Source organism: Bos javanicus, chromosome 17 (assembly GCF_032452875.1).
Source record: "Bos javanicus breed banteng chromosome 17, ARS-OSU_banteng_1.0, whole genome shotgun sequence".
Taxonomy (NCBI): domain Eukaryota; kingdom Metazoa; phylum Chordata; class Mammalia; order Artiodactyla; family Bovidae; genus Bos; species Bos javanicus.
Window position 1 is genome coordinate 65,122,186 of NC_083884.1, and position 16,029 is coordinate 65,138,214.

At 51.8% G+C, this 16,029-nt stretch overlaps 1 protein-coding gene across 6 annotated transcripts in view; it reads left to right on the forward strand.

Moving 5' to 3' along the window:
* The first annotated feature begins 221 nt into the window (after positions 1 to 221).
* The window catches only part of CMKLR1 (chemerin chemokine-like receptor 1), a 44,872-nt gene continuing 29,064 nt past the window's right edge, over positions 222 to 16,029 (forward strand). For 2 of the 6 annotated variants that reach the window (XM_061385162.1, XM_061385165.1), the window contains exons 1-2: positions 226 to 699; positions 987 to 1,138. The gene's annotated coding sequence lies outside the window, so the exon portion shown is untranslated. Of the gene's footprint in view, positions 700 to 986; positions 1,139 to 4,354; positions 10,793 to 16,029 lie in introns of those variants that run through there. The other 4 variants (XM_061385163.1, XM_061385161.1, XM_061385168.1 and 1 more) reach the window with 3 other exon arrangements.

Consider the following 16,029-nt stretch of genomic DNA (forward strand, 5'->3'; position numbering starts at 1 on the left):
AAAAAAAAGGAAACACAAGGTCGTGAGGCCACGGATAGGGGCAGGAAGCAGGAAGGGCATCCAGGTGGAAGGAACCGCATGCACAAAGGCCTGGGGTGGGGGTGACGGGCAGCGGGACGTCAGGCAGCCACGCTCCTGCGTAGTCTGTCTGGAGCTCTGGAGGCTCTTGCTGGGAGCAGACGCGCTTCCCACAGCTGCCCCGGGGCCTGCATGTGCTCCTGGTTTGTGCTCAGACGGTGGGCAGCGCTCCCAGCTCCCAGAGGGGCGGGTCGTCCCGGGCAGACCTCGCCACCAGCCGCCGCCCGCCCGCCACCGCCAGCCTCCCCAGAAGGCCCCCACTCCGCGCAGCTGGCCTCCCCCGCCCTTGGTCAGCCCCGCTTCCTGCCCCTCCCTCTCTCCTCCCTCCAGCTGTTTCTCTGGCAGAGTCCTGTCCCATTCAGCCCTCAGTGAGCAAAGAGGGCAGGACAGACCGGGGGTCTCCCTGGGAGCCTCCGGGGGATGAGGATGTTCTGGGGGTGCCATGCTCTGGGGTCTCTGGGGGGCCCATGAATGAGGGGGTGAACTGCTTTCTTGGGCGAACGGCCCCAAAGAACGGTGTGACTTCGAGAAAGAAGTTGGGGAACACGCGTCTCCTGCACAACCTCGAGTGACCTGAAGTCACGGGACCCCAGGAAGACTTGGGTGAGACCAGCCACAAAGGTATCTAGCTCGGCTCTGACATTGATTGCCCAGAGGGGTCGGGTTGCAGGGGTGGGGGGCGTGGGAAACAGTAATAGAGAAGTTCTTTGGCTCTTGGTAAAATGTAATTTTTGTCAAAATGGAAATAGCTCTATTATGATTTTCAGATTTCCAAAGTAATGCATGCCAATTGGAAAAACCCAGCGAGGTCACCATAGTTATAAAAAGCAGCGAACTCTGTGTTTCTCTTCTGTTAATGCTCACGACAAACCTACAAAGGAGGCACTTTCATTGTCCACATCTTACAGGTGAAGAAACTGAGACTCAGATTGGGGGAGCTCAACGCTGTGCAGGCAGGTAGCGGGGTGCGGAGCTGAAAGTCTGTATAACCCACATTCTTAGCTGCTGGATTGTCCTACCTCTCAGCTACAGAGAAGAAAGAGGGGTTCTTAACCCAGAGGTGAGCCTTCAGGTGCCTCTCTGTATCACTCACTGACTCCCTGACCAACCTGTGATGTTTGTGGAGTGCCTACAATGTAGCAGCCACATGGGAGCATCTAAATGTGGACATACACCCCCTTTTCTGACATCTTGTGTGGTACCCTGTAGTGAAAGTGTTAGTCGCCCAGTCCTACTCTTTGCGATCCCATGGACCGTAGCCCCCCAGTCTCCTCTGTCCAAGGAATTCTCCAGGCAAGAATACTGGAGTGGGTAGCCTTTCCTTTCTCCAGGGGGTCTTCCCAACCCCGGGATCAAACTTGGGTCTCCTGCATTACAGGCAGATTCTTTACGGTCTGCGCCGTCAGGGAAGCCCATGTTTGGTACCCTCCCTAGTCCTTAACCACAGATCATGAACCTTCATCCGTATTATCTATGTTCGTCCAATATGCATTTTAAAGGCTGCATGGAGAAGCTGGCTTGGGATTTATTAATCATCCCTCCACGTGGTTGCTTCCTTTTTTTTTTTTTTCATTATTATAAACAGAGCTGCAGTGGCTGCTCCTAGTACATCATCTTTGCCTGTGTGTCCTGTGGACAGCTTTCCCAAGGTGAAATTGTGTGTTTTTAAGGCCTTCGAGGCTTTTAGCCACATCGCCCTAGAAGGTTGACCTGGCACAATATTGGGGTGTGATATTCTCACAGCCTCATCTACACTGGTTGTCACCTGTCTCCTAAAATTTCCCTGATGGGAAAGGTGAGAATAGCATCTGGCTGCTTGAGTTTTCATTTGTTCATTCATGCTGAGTATCCTCTACAATCCTGTTATTCACTTTTGTGACTATCCTGTTCAAGTCCATCCCCATTTTTTTTTTTTTTTCCTCTTGCTGGCATGTTTGTCTTTTTTCTCATTGATGTTTACGAGTTCTTTGTATATGAAGGATATGGATCCTTTGCCAGTGCTATCTACTGAAAGTTCCAGTCCCCCCTCTGCTTTCAGATGAGTGTGTTTTAAGTAGGTGAGCCATTTGGACCAGCGTTTGGCAAAATTACAGGCAAATAGCACATCATTATACTCAAGTACCTGCTACTTGATGTCAGTCTGATCCCTCGGACCTATGTAGTTCAGAGAGGCCAGAGGACAAGTGGCCAAGTCTCAGGTCTGTCTTCTCTCTCTATTCAAGTGCCTGGCTCCCAGCTTCCTTTTTGCCACCCCCGACCTCTTCAAGATCAATCTTCCCTGTGGTTCTTGCTGTCAATTTAAGAGTGAGTTGAATTAGACTCAGGACTTCTCAAAGGGCCATCCTGGGACCATGAGCATCAGTTTTTTTGAGTTGGGAGTCTGCATTTTGAACCAGCACCCCTCACAATCTTGAGAACCACTGAGCTGGAATCCTTGAACATCCCCTTTGCCCAGGTTTCTGGGTTCTTTGCTGCACACTGAGCTTCTTTTTTTCGTTCCTAAGCAAGTATCTATGCACTTCTGCGAGTCTACATTTCCTATGTCAGCAGTTAAAGCCAGGAGGCAATGGTGGAGAAGAAGCGAAACTCAGTCTCATACCACAGAAAGTCAGATCACATTAGCAGTCATCCAGCCTGTGGGCTTTGACATTATTTTAAGCCACAGACTGCTTTCCTCTGATGAAAATACATGGAGAAGTGCACTTTAAAGATAGATAAAAGTGATGTTATTCTAGTGGAGGACTCCAGATGGCAGCTCATTGAACCTCACTGTCACTGCTGAAGGGCCTTTAGGAACCTTCATGGCTCTGGGGGGCAGATTGAAAACTAGAAAATCTACTCCAGATGGTTAAAGACACCAATGTTTTTAACCATTGTTGAATTTGCTATGTGACCTTAGGCAAGGTACGCCCATTCTCTGGCCCTAAGCATCTTATTTGAAAATAAGGAGGTTGAATGTTGTATTAGTCAGGGTCGCAGTTGCAGTAACAAATAGACCCAATGTGTACAATGGCTCAAAGCAAACAGACGTGTGTTATAAGTCAGGCATTTGTGAATGGAGCCTGGGCCTCTTCCACAGTGATTCAGCGTGCCATCGCACCTGGCTGCTATCCCTTAGACATTATCCCTGAGGAAAGAGTGCATGGGGGAGGGATGTTTGCTTTCTTAACTGTTTCCTGCCACACACAGGAACTGGTCGTGGAACCAATCTAGTTGCAAAGGAGGCTGTGAGATATAGCTCGTGGCTAAGCTGGTTCTTTCCCACCTATAGCTGTGTACTGTGGAAGGGAGAACGAGTTTCTGTGGATGGCTCACCGTCTCCCCAACAAATACGGTGACCTCTTGGGTCCCTTCCAGTCTCTGGTTCTAAATTCTGAATTTTTGTTAGTTGATCTTAGAGTTAACGCAGTGATGTTGGGCCCACAAATACTTTCCTATCCTCAAGATAATCCCTATCAAATACACCGAGTAAATGTCCACATTCCAGGCCCCTAAACATGGACTTTCCTGGAACATGGGCAACTGCCGTTCTCTTTCACTCCTGGAAAAAGGAAACAAAAATAACAATGTTATTGAGCTAAGCAATTTTACTGAACCAAAGGATTTTGTATCCACAATCCCATTAAATCTCTCTACAACCCTCATGGAGAAGCTTCATGATTAGCATTCCCATTTATTTATTTTTACTTATTTTTGTGTGTGTCACTTGTGTTTATGTTTTTATATTTTTATTAAAAAATTTTTTTTTGGCCACACTGCATGGCTTTGGGGATCTTAGTTCCCTGACCAGGGATCGAGCTTATGCCCCCAACAGTAAAGTACAGAGTCTTAACCACCTGACCGCCAGGGAAGTCACAGCAATTTTTTTTTTCACATGAAGAAAGTGAGGCTCAGGAGGTAAAGGGACTTGCCCAGGGTCACACAGCTCAGACGCAAAAGAACTGAGATTTGAACTCAGAAAATCTCACTCCTGTCCTAGGGTCCCACTGCACACCGGAGTGCATGTGTACAAGGCTGAGTGTGTGTGAATGCGTGTGTGCGATAAGGGTCAGAGTTTTCCTCGGGCTGTATTTCCCCAGGGTGGGGTATAAGAAAGTGGAAGTGCAGGAATCGTGGTCCAAATCCCCAGAATGGGCCAAACTTGCTTATTAGAAGGCAGCTGGGTGGATGTCTTGGGCCAAGGAAGCCCAGCACGACTAAGTACTACAGTCACCAGCCAGAAAAAAGAGAAGGGGCAGCACGTGAGCACGCAGCCTGAGGCCGTCAGTGGGTGCTAGATGTCCCTGAGGCCTTGGCCTGGCACATAGTAGGTGCTTGTGGATGATTTCCTGTGAATAAACTGCAGGAGTTGGTGATGGACAGGGAAGCCTGGTGTGCTGCGGTCCAGGGGGTCGCAGAGTCAGACACGACTGAGCAACTGTACTGAACGGAACTGAACTGAAAACCCACGGGGAGCAAAAGCTGCACCTGTGTGAGAACTCAAGATGGGTCAGGTTTAGTCCCTGTTCTGAAGGTCTTGGGGGAGGGAAGGCAAGCTGGTCACAGACTTTTCTTCAGTCACTCAGGCAACATTTATGAGCTCCTGCTCTGTATCTGGCACTCCCCAAGGCACTTCCTGCTTTTGTGGGACTTTGGAGGGGTCGGGGGTCGTAGTTATGTTTGCCCCCATACTAGATCTGAGGAAAGTGAGGCCCTGATTGGCTGAGTGACATCCCCAAGGTCCCTTGGTGAGATTAGGGACCTGGTGTTGATCTGGCCCCCAGGCCAGGATTCCCTCTGTGGCCCTGGCTGAGGTCTCAGGCCTGGGGTGCAGGCTGGCAGTCACTTTGTGCTGCTTCTGAGTCCCAGGATGTGGCGTTTTTCAGGCAAAATGAGGAGACATGTTAATTTACTCCTCTTTTGGAACCTCTCTATTTTTGCCGCGTTGGCACAAGCATGATAGAGAGAGAGTAGCATTTCTTGCCCCGCTGGGTGGAAGCCAGAGGCCTTGTTAATTCTGTTGCTGCAGTCAGGTTGGCACAGACTCTGTAGCCTCAGGCTCTAGAATTCAGATCTGTCTTTGCCTTTTCACCTCCTGCCTCCTCTGTGCCCTTTTCTCTAAGGCGGGGGGATACTCTCAGGGCTGTTGGGGGTTAAACACATATACAGGAGTACTTCCTGGTGAACTTCCCTGGTGGCTCAGATGGTAAAGAATCTGCCTGCAATGCAGGAGACCTGGGTTCGATGCCTAGGTTGGGAAGATCCCCTGGAGAAGGAAATGGCTACCCATTCCAGTATTCCTGCCTGGAGAATCCCATGCACAGGGGAGCTTGGTGGGCAACAATCTATGGGGTCCCAAAGAGTCGAACATGACTGAGCGACTGACACACTTTCAGACAGGAGCACAAAGCGCATGGCCAGCTCGATGAAGGCACTTCTATTTTTATTCTTGGGGAAGTGGGTATTGGTATTCGCCTTTGAATGTCAAGGTTGATGTGGGCATATTGTGCCTTGTGATCCCAGGTTGTCAGGGCAGGAAAGGTCATTTTGGCTAGGCTCCAGGTTTCGTGCCTTGCCCTGTGGGCTCTGGTGGGTGGGAAGGGGAGTGCTCCACCCACCATAGACTCTCTGGCAACCTTGGAAGTGTCAGCAGCTGAGTCAGCAGGGGGGGTCAGCTGCTCTTCAGGCACACTGTCAGAATCGGTTCCGCTTTTCTTGGGGTGCATGTCTCGGATCCTCTGATCTTAGCCCTGGAATCCCGCTGAGGGCAGCTCTTGTGCAAGGAGGTGGGGGCGTAGGGTGATTGGTGCAAGAAACAGCAGCGAGCACACTCAGTTTTTCCTTCTGGGGGTCATGGGTCAGAGAGACTTGAGGGCTGGTGGGGTGCAGCCAGGTAGACCCGGGTTCTGCTCCTGGGAACCAGTTACCTCCGTGAGCTGGGGCAAGTCACACGACCTCTCTGAGTCTCAGTTTCCTTTTGTCTCAGAATTTTTTAAAATGATTTTTTTGATGTGGACCATTTTTAAAGTCTGTATGGAATTTGTGACAATATTGCTTCTGCTTTACAGTTTGGGTCTTTTGACTCCAAGGCAGGTGAGACCTTAGTTTCCTGGTCAGGGAGCAAACATGCAGACCCTGCATTAGAAAGCAAAGTCTTAACCACTGGCCCACCAGAGAACTCCCCATTCGAGTTGTTGAGAGAACATCTGCCATGCTAAGTTAGTGATCTGGGGTGGTGTTTAGGGACAGGGGACATTCAAAACATGCCCATCCCTTGTTAGTGGATTTTGTTCGAACATTTGTCAGAATCTATGATTTCCTGGATGTGGAATGAATGAGGAGCTCAGATAGTCAGTGTATGAGGCTGCTGCTGCTATAACAACCACTGCAGACTTTGTGGCTTAAAACAATATACATTTATGATCTCAGCTTTCTGGAGCTCAGAAGTCTCAAAAGAGTTTCACCCACAGCTTTGCAACCTAGAGCTTATTGCTAAAGTCACTCCCGTCAGTGCCCGCCTGGTGCATTCAGTGTGCGAACTCTCACAGGAGCAAAGAGGGCGTAGCTTTGATTGGGGAAATCAGGAAATAGTGTCTGGTGATTGGAGCATATATTTGATCTGGTTCCAAGGATGAGTTGGCCTTGAGTGCCTGGAGGAAAAATTGGCCAGAAATGAAAGATATTTCTGGCTGGGAGAGCGGCATGAGCAGAGGTTTGGAGGTTTGATGTGTGTGGGGTATCTGGTGTGGCGGGTGGAAGCAGGGAGCGACCAGAGGCAGTCTGGATGTTCTGGAGGGCCTCAAAGGTCCCACCCAACTTTCTGGGTGGTCCAGTATCCTCCATTTCACCGGAACAGCATCTTATTGTCCCCTGACCTTGCCCTCCCCAAACTCGGCACTTAAAGTCAAACATTTGGACCATCGAAGATTCCAGACGATCCCAAGATAATTGAGTTTGAAATTCCAACTTGGCAAAAGGGTATGTTGGTTTGTGGATTTATCTCCTGGATCGTCTGGCCCAGAAACCAGTTCAGAGGGGAGAATATTTCTCTGCATTGGTGGCTTTCTGGACTGGATGTTGGGTCTCCTCCCCTAGGATGCCCAGGACTTGCTGATAGCTGTAGGCATCGAGCTTGGGACAAACAAGGGGCTTCCTTCAGGGTGAAAGAGAGCTGATTTAGGATGACAGCTGTGGCTGGCATGGGATGTGTTTCCTTGGGGAGAGGGCCACTACCCGCTGGTGCCAGATGAACCAGGCTGAGCATTGAAGGGTCTGCTGCGTCCCCATTGCCAGGGGTAGAGCTGACTGACGTCAAGAGCAGGTCTTCTGGGAGCATGGGCAATTTTCAGTCTCTTTTATGACAGATGCGACTCACTGGGGGCCTCTTCAACGGTCAGGGATTTGGGCCAAGAAGAAAAAGGACGTCCCTTGATTGAGAAAAGAGTGGCTACCCAGGGTAAAAGCAGGACTCTGCTGGCTCATGGACCTGTCCTGAAACCTGCTCCTGCCCTCGCTGGCTGTGAGACCTCAGAAAGGACATTTAACTTCTCTGAGCCTCAGTTTCCACCATTGTAAATTGGGGGTGAAAAAAGGACCTTCCTCATGGTTGGGGGGAGCATTGGATGGTTTGCATGAGATGCTGAGTGGCACAGAGTTGGGGCTGAAAACCAAATATGGCCTGAACATGAGGGGCCTGGCTCAGATGTCGGGGGAGGGGAGAACTGTGGGAACCAGAAGTCCTGAGCCAGGAGAGGCTAGAAATGCCAGGGATGGAGGGTGCCAGGGTCAGAGCCTAACCCCGGCTTCCCTTCCCCCACTTGCTGGTGTGGCCTGAAAACACAGCAGGATCTGGGAGGAGACCTCAGATCACCATCCCTCCTTTCCTGGGGGGCAGTGGGGCCTGGCCGGCTTACACGGGCCTTTCTTTATCTGTGTTTCCTCATCTCCTGTGAAAAATCCCAGGCATGAAGGGAAATCAGAAGCAGGGTTCTGGGGAAGGGCAGGGCAGCTTCCCGGAGCCTGACTGGGGGATGCCCTTTATCTCCCCATCACTGATTCCTGGTGGGCCTGGGATCCATCAGCCTGGGGCCTGGGGTCTCCTCCCTGTCTCTGGGCTGGCCTCTGCTCCGAGCATCCTGTCTGCTCCATATTCTCGGCCTCTCCCATTCTGGCAGCTCACATTTCCCGGGGGGCTGGGAAGCCAGCAGCACCCCAAAGTTCCTCTTTCTCAGAGCTTTTTAAAAGCAAGTTTATTATCTTCGGCTCTGCTGGGTCTTCATTGCTGCAGGCTTTCCTCTGGTCGTGGTGGGTGGGGGTTGCTCTCTAATTGTGGTGTGCAGGCTTCTCATTGTGGCGGCTTTAGGTGCTAGGGCTTCTGTAGTCACGGCACACGGGCTCAGCAGTTGTGGTGCATGCATGGGTCTAGTTATTCCTCGGCATGTGAGATCTTCCTGGACCAGGGATCGAACCTCTGTCTCCTGCACTGGTAGTCAGATTCTTTACCACTGAGCCACCAGGGAAGCCCCCCAGAAGTTGTTTCCACTGCCTGGGGGATTGGTAGTTTTCACTCACCAAGGCTTAGCTGGACTTTTGCCCAGTCCTACTTCCTGCTGCCAAGATCCTCTTTGGGGACCGGTCATTCCTCTCTTGGTATCACGCAGACTCATCACAAAAGTTGGAGATGGGGCAAAGGGCCCCATTTTACAGCCGAGGAAACTGAGGCTCAGAGGGACTGTGGGTGCTCACTGCCCCCCTACCCTTCCATCCCCTAATTCACAGCCGCCCTCTCTGCTTTGGGAACACCTCCCAACCCTCAATGAAAGTGAAAGTCGCTCAGTCATGTCTGACTCTTTGTGACCCCATGGACTGTAGCCCAGCAGGCTCCTCTATCTGTGGGATTCTCTGGGCAAGAATACCGGAGTGGGTAGCTGTTCCCTTCTCCAGGGGATCTTCCCAACCCAGGGATTGAACCCAGGTCTCCCGAATTGCAGGCGGATTCTTTAGTGCTACTGAGGGTACACTGGTTGCAGAAAAAGCCAGTGCAACCCTCAGCGGCCCTGGCCTTTTGTCCTTCCATGGGGCTCACAGAGTATCTATCGATTCAGTTTGGCATTAGGCAGACCTGGGTTCGAATGCTGAGTCCCTTAAGGACCAGCTGGGTGACCTCGGGTCGGCTCCTGTCTCTCACCTGTAAACAAGACTGATGGCAGGTTCTTCCCTGAGTCATGGGGGTGAGAACGAAAGGAGACAATCCATGTAAAGGGCTTAGCAGTGGGCCCCGCACTTAATGGGTCCCTGCGAAGACTTCTGGGCCCTAAAGATGGGGTGCCTGGCGGGTCCTCCATAAATACTTTCTGAAATGAGATTGACTTCTTTAATCATCGTCTTCTGCTCCAATCCCCAGTCTGTTAGCAGCTGTGTTTTTTTATTTTTTTCCCCTGTAAGGGATGAGGCTCAGTTAGAGACTGAGATCAGAGAGGTTAATTGGCTTCCTAAGGTCACACAGCTCATAACAAAGGGAGTCAGGCTGCCGATGCCTCACCCTACATTGGCCTGGACACCACAAGAGCTGTTCCTAACCTCCTGGTCTTCTGTCCAGAGCCCACCTGCCCTCCTCCTCTGTGATTTCCAGTTCTTTCCACTGATGTCACACTCTCCCTACACCAATTAGGGTTAGCTCACGTATCTTCCCCAGTGGCTCAGCGGTAGAGAATCTGCCTTCAGTGCAGGAGCCACAGGAGACTTGGGTTTGATCCCTGGGTTGGGAAGATCATGGCAACCCACTCCAATATTCTTGCCTGGAGAATCCTCATGTACAGAGGAGCCTGGTGGGCTACAGTCCATGGGGTCGCAGAGTCGGACACCACTGAAGCAACTTAGCAGGCACATGTCTTCCATAGCTTGATCAAAACATGAATGAATCTCACGAGCCATTCCTCAGAAGCCTGTTCTCATCTAGACATTCCACTGAAAACCAAAGGGATCAACTCCTTCACCTGAGGCGTCAGCAGCTGACGACAGCTCGCAGGAGAGGGGTTGGTGAGCCTGGTGCCTCCAGCCAGCATGGAGCATCCTCCATGGTGGACCCCCAGGCTCTGCGCACAGGTGAAGGGGAGGGGAGACTGCTCAGGGATGCTCCAGGGGGTTAGTAAGGGGCAGCCTCCCTGGCTTCAAGGACCCTAGGACAGGCAGAGTCTGAGTTAGTTCTGTGAACGTCTGTGTTACAACTTCCTCACTCCTCCACTGGGACCTTCTCTGTTCCTCCCTTTTCTTGTAGAATTGCAGTGACTTTTATTTTTTTAAATGTGACAAAGATGCATATCAGCAGAGCCGAGAAACTGAGCCTGGGAGGCCATGGGGGTAAGTGTTGCAATCTTGGCAACCCCTCGTCTACACTGCCTGCCTGCCTGCTGGCCTGCGGCTTTCTGTCAGAGCCTGCGGGCTGCTGTGGTTAAAGCGTGGTCAAGGCTGCGTCCTGTGACGTGGATGAGGAGGCTGGGGTCCCGTCCCCTTCTGCTGAACTGGTAAAACTGTCCTCTGACTCAGGGAGCCTTCCTTCCCTGTGCATGTGTTGGAACCGGTGCTGGGAGACCAGGGGGAGAAGCCCGTCTCGTCCAGGTGTCTTCGGAGAGGCAGGATGGTGTGGTGGTCAGGACTTCTGGAATCCAACCGCTTGGCTGCAAATTTCTCATCTTCCTAGCTCTTCAGCCTCGGTTTCCTCATCTGTGAAGTGGGGGTAATGCTGCCTTGCGGGCCCTGTAAGGCGAGAGTTGGGGGAACATGGGCTTCCCAAGTGGTGCTGGGAATAAAGGATCTGCCTCCCGATGCAGGAGATGCAAGCAACCTGGGTTCGATCCCTGGGTTGGGAAGATCCATTGGAGGAGGGAATGGCAACCCAGTCCAGTATTCTTGCCTGGAGAATCCCCATGGACAGAGGAGCCTGGCGGGCCACAGTCCACGAGGTCGCACAGAGTCGGACACAACTGAGCGAGTAACATTTTGCAGAAACATGGATCTAGGGGAGGGAATATTTTAATTTTTAATTTTTATTATTTTGGTACTGGCTGCCACTGGTTGTTTAAAGGAAAGAACCTGGGGTTGGAGAAGTTGGACATGTGAGGGACACGCTTAGCTTGGGGCCCAGAGTTCGGTACATGCGTGGCATTTGCGACTTGGTCACTAGCTGTCTGTGGCCCCAGGGCAAATTCAGCGACAGGTTCAGCCCCTTTCTGCTTTCTTGCTGCGGGGCTTTGGCAGGTTGCTGCGCCTTGCTGAGAGCCGTGTTCTGGAGAACTGGGGCTCTGCCAGCTCCATCCCTGGTGTTTGCATGGACATGGGGGTGACCTCAGAGGTGGCCCTGGCCCCCGGGGCAGCGAGCAGTTCTGGGAGCACCTGAAAGGCCTCTCTGGGCGTCATCCTTCTCCCCTGGGGTGGGTGTGGAGGTGGTGGTGACGGGCTGGTTTCTCCCCTCGGATGTCACAGGGAAAGGTTGGGGGCACCCCCAGACACTCAGGTTCCTTAGGCGGTTTGGAAGCTCATGAGCCAAGCTGAAGGCAGGCTGCCTCGTCCCTGCCTTTTTCCTTTCTCCTTTCTTCAGCGGCCCGGGCTCTGAGCCAGCCGACATCTCCCAGAACTTGAGTGGATGGATCTTTGGGCAAAACCAAGCACTTCCCCGTCCCTGGCAAAAGGGTCCTCAAGGCCAGATGCTGGCTGCATCCTGGGTGGTTCTCCACTCTGGGAGTTGGCTGCAGTCAGAGGAAGCGTGCCCCAGCTGACCAAGAAACATACCCCGGGCGCCCACCCTGCACCCAGCATGCCATGGCTCCTTATTAACCGTCTGCAGGGAATGAACACAGGAACCCCGTGAGCAGCGGGCCACTCCCGGATACTTTGGGGACCTTCACTTGAAGCCCCCTCTTTCCCTTAGGGAAAACCAATCCTCGCTAGAGTTATTCTGAGGTCGTGTGCCTTGTTTTTAAAACACACAAAATTATTTTGAGGCCATACCCTGTTAAAGGGACTTCCTTAGTAGCTCAGGTGGTAAAGAATCTGCTTGCAGTGTAGGAGACCCAGGTCCGATTCCTGGGTCGAGAAGATCCCCTGGAGAATGAAATGGCAACCCACACCTGTATTCTTGCCTGGGAAAATCCCATGGACAGAGGAGCCTGACAGGCTACAGTCCATGGGGTTGCAAAGAGTCAGACATGACTAAGCGACTTCACTCACTTCACACTGTTTTAAAAAAAAAAAGCATGGGAATTTTGTGTTCAGCACCATAATATTCCTGGCCATTTAAAGACCAGAATTGTGTCCCTTGGAAATATTTGGTCCAGCCCCACAGAGAAGCCCCATCGCTATGGCTCATCCAGAGAGACCCGGGGTAGGGAATGCCTGGGTCGTCAGGTCTGAGGGGTGCCCTCATAGACTTCCTTTGCCTTTCCACTGTGTAGGTGAGGAAGTAAAGGCACAGAGAGGTTAAGTGACTTGCCCAAGGTCACACAGCTGGTAAGGGCAGAGCCAGAGTTTGGACCCAGAGGGCTTTAACCGCAGCGCTTGCAGTCCCAGAAGAGGAAACTGAGGCCCAAATGTGACGTCAGAGGAAGAGGCCTGGTGTCCAGTCCATTTCTCCAGCCATGCTGGCTCCTGAGGTTGGCCCGGCAGTGTCTGAGCCCTGCCTCCTCAATGCTGGGCCAGAGGGCACCTTCCAGCTCAGGGTCCTTTGGAAGATTTGTGGGCTCGTGGCTCAGAGAGGGGAAGAGAATTGTGCAGATTCTCTGAAATTTAGGAGCAGAGTTGAGCCTGGAACACAGACCTCTTATCTCTTCTTGGTTTCCCTCTGGGGGAGATTGAAGGTTTGGGCCGAGAACACAGAGCTGTGATGCAGGTCTCAGCTTCCTTGGGTGTCAAATGATGGCATTGACAACCCCAGCCTACTGGAACCTGTTATCTGGCCCTGTTTTTCAAAGCAGCCTGCAGAGAAATGAAAAAACAGACGACAGAGTGAGTTTTTCTCATAAAGTGTTTACGTCTTATAAAGGAGAGGCCCCGTCCCATCGATTTTTATCGGTCTTAGGCACCGTTTGTTTCCTGGAATGGTGAGGATGGTTAAGGACAGTTTTCAGTTTGCTGTGCCCTTGCTGGGCCAACATGAAAAACTGGCAGCTCCGGGACAGTCTTGGAAGCGTGTGGGAAATGTAACTGGGTCGCAAGATCCCACAGTTGGGAGTTCGCTTGAGCTGAGAAGGTCTCTTGGGTTCCTTCAAGGTGAGGCTGAGGTGACGATGCCCAGAAGGGACGGAGAAGCTGCGCGTGGAGGTGAAGGCTCCAGCTGCCAGCGGGGCTGGACTGCAGAGGGAAGGAGGTACCTGGCATGCCGTGGGTGCCAGATGAGGGCGACAGGATACGACGGTTGCCATGTGAGGCCTCATTCGTGACTCAGAGTCTGGGCAGCAGGCGAGGAGAGAGAGAACCAGGGAAGAGAAGGTGACAGGGGGAGATGCTGGTCACGGACTAGGAGACACAAGGCAGGGAGGAGAAGCAGAACCCAGAGGCGGGGCCAGGAGCCTGATCCAGCTGGGAGCGAGCGGGGCTGAGTGCGGAGGAGTTGAGGGGCTCTCCAGAGCCTCTTTTGAAGTAGGGGAAACACAGGAGAGAACAAATAAAAGACAGAGACTTGGCTTTTGAGCTAGGTATCTTTTATTTAAACTTTTTTTTTTTTGTATTGGAGTATAGCCGATTAACAAACGATGTCACGTTAGTTTCAGGTCAGTAGCCAAGGGACTCAGCCACACTTACACAAGTATCCCCTTCTCACCCGAACTCCCCTCCCGTCCTGGCTGCTCCGTAACATTGAGCAGAGTTCCCTCTGCTCTCCAGCAGGTCCTTGTTGGTTTAGATGTCTATCTTGGGTGGAGTAGCCCCAGAAGCAGAGCCTGAGGCGAGGGTTCGAGGGTTCGGTGAATGGGAGGCGGCCAGGGCGTGTCTCAGGCAGGGCTGGGACCTGGGGGAGCAGAGGGAGGCAGGGTCATGCCTGTTCCGGTTGGTGCTCATCGTGACTGCACATTCTGACATTTTGCTCATCAAGCAGGTTACATATTAGTTTTGATTTTTAAATATTGCCACGGAAGTATTATTTATCCCGATGAGTGAGCTTGGCGAGGCATATCCTTGCTTTTGGATTCAAAGGTCTGTCAAGGGGAGAAGCTTAGCAAGAATCTGGTCTCAAGTGGAGACCAGCCTCAGCCTGATCCCAACAGGGAACCCTGGACCCTGAATTGTCCCTCACGGCAGGGAGGGAGGAGCAGCTCACTGCTTGGTTGGGGGCATTTCTTGGGAGAAGGGGACAGCTATGAGCTGTGATATTTAGCAGTCTGCGGCTGTGAGCTGGGTGCCCGCCTCTCGCCTGTAAATGTGATCTGGGCTTACACCATCAACACCTATTATAATATTCTTTGTGGTTCTTTGAGAGATGGCAGTAAAATTTTGAATTAATTGTAAGTGCTTATGTCTATCAGCTTATTTCTTTGAATATGACTAAGATAGAGCTTCCGGGCCCCGCTTCTATCCCTGTTGTACAATGGTTGAATGAATGAATGCTTTTCAGCAAGGAGGGTGTCCTGGCTGGAGGGGAGGGGTGAGGAGCAGGATGGTCAGTGGAGCTGGTGTGTGTGTGGCCCCACCTGAGGGGTGGGCTCCTGTCAAGTTGTTGATTCATTTCCTTGGAAGGTGGGAGGTGGGGAGAGGAAGGCCAAGTGAAGTAAGGAGCTGTGACTCTGGCCATGGGAAGAAGAGCAGAGGGAAGAGGCATCTGGCTTTGGGTTTCTTAGAAGGGGGAGTTGCTTCCTCTCTGCTTGCCTGGTACCTGGCAGATAGTATGTGCGCATTAAGGTTTCCTGAATGTATAAATGAGAAATCTGTAATCTGTCATCAGTGTGAAAGAAGCTCCGAGAGGAGGTTTTGTAGAGTCACAGTCTCTGATGACTGGACCACATTCACGTCTGGGGCAAGTTATTCCATCGTAAGAACTGCAATCACACTTGACAACCATAATAGTAGAAAGAGTGATGGGTAGTTTACTGAGAACTTAACGTGGACCAGGCCTTGTTCTGGGTGCTTTATATTCCTTCTCTTATTTAGCTTTAATACCAACTTTGAGGAGTATGTACTATTTCTGTCCCATTTTACAGATCTAGAAACTGAGGCACAGAGAATTTAAGTGACAAAGACGCCTCACAGGTCGTAAGTGGCAGAACTGGGATTTGAGCTGGGATGGTCTGGCTCTAGAACCTGCCCACTTCACTACCACTTATTGACCATGGCTTTGGGATCAAGTTCTGGCTCTCTTTTCTAGCTGTGTGACCTTGGGCAAGTTTCTTGACCCCTCTGAGCTTCAGTTTCTGCAGTTGTGAGGTAAGGGTAGTATCAGGGCTCTTGGGAGGCTGGAGCAAAGTGAGGGATGGGAAGGATCCTGAGGGCTGACGGTGGTTGTTCCCATGACTCAGCATCACGGCAGTTTCAAGGGTCCCCACTTGTGGCTTCAAAGTGCGGGGGCTCTTGGAAACCTACACCAGTAAGTCATTGCCAGGGTTCTTGGCAGGAGGGTGAGGAAAAGGGAGGAGGGAGACAAAGCCTCCTCTGTCAGCCCCTGGGGCCCGCCCTAAGTTGGGAAGATGTGAATGCTACAGAGAGAGAGATGAGGAGTGCCTGGGCGTGGGGTGGGCACCCTGTTGCCCGCCAAGATTCGTTCTTCATGAGAAATGGGTGGAAAATTACTTTGGATCCTTTCCTGAGAGGCTGGGAAGGCAAGGGCCAATTCCCGGAGGGGAGAGGTTTCTCCACACCCCAGGCGTGAGATCCTGGCTTTATTTTAAAACAGAATGCAACCTGCAAACACCTTCAAGTTGGCAGCTGCTGGGGGCTGTCAAGGTTGCCAAACTAGCTCCAGGAAATGGCTTCCCGTGGGTTCAGGCACCA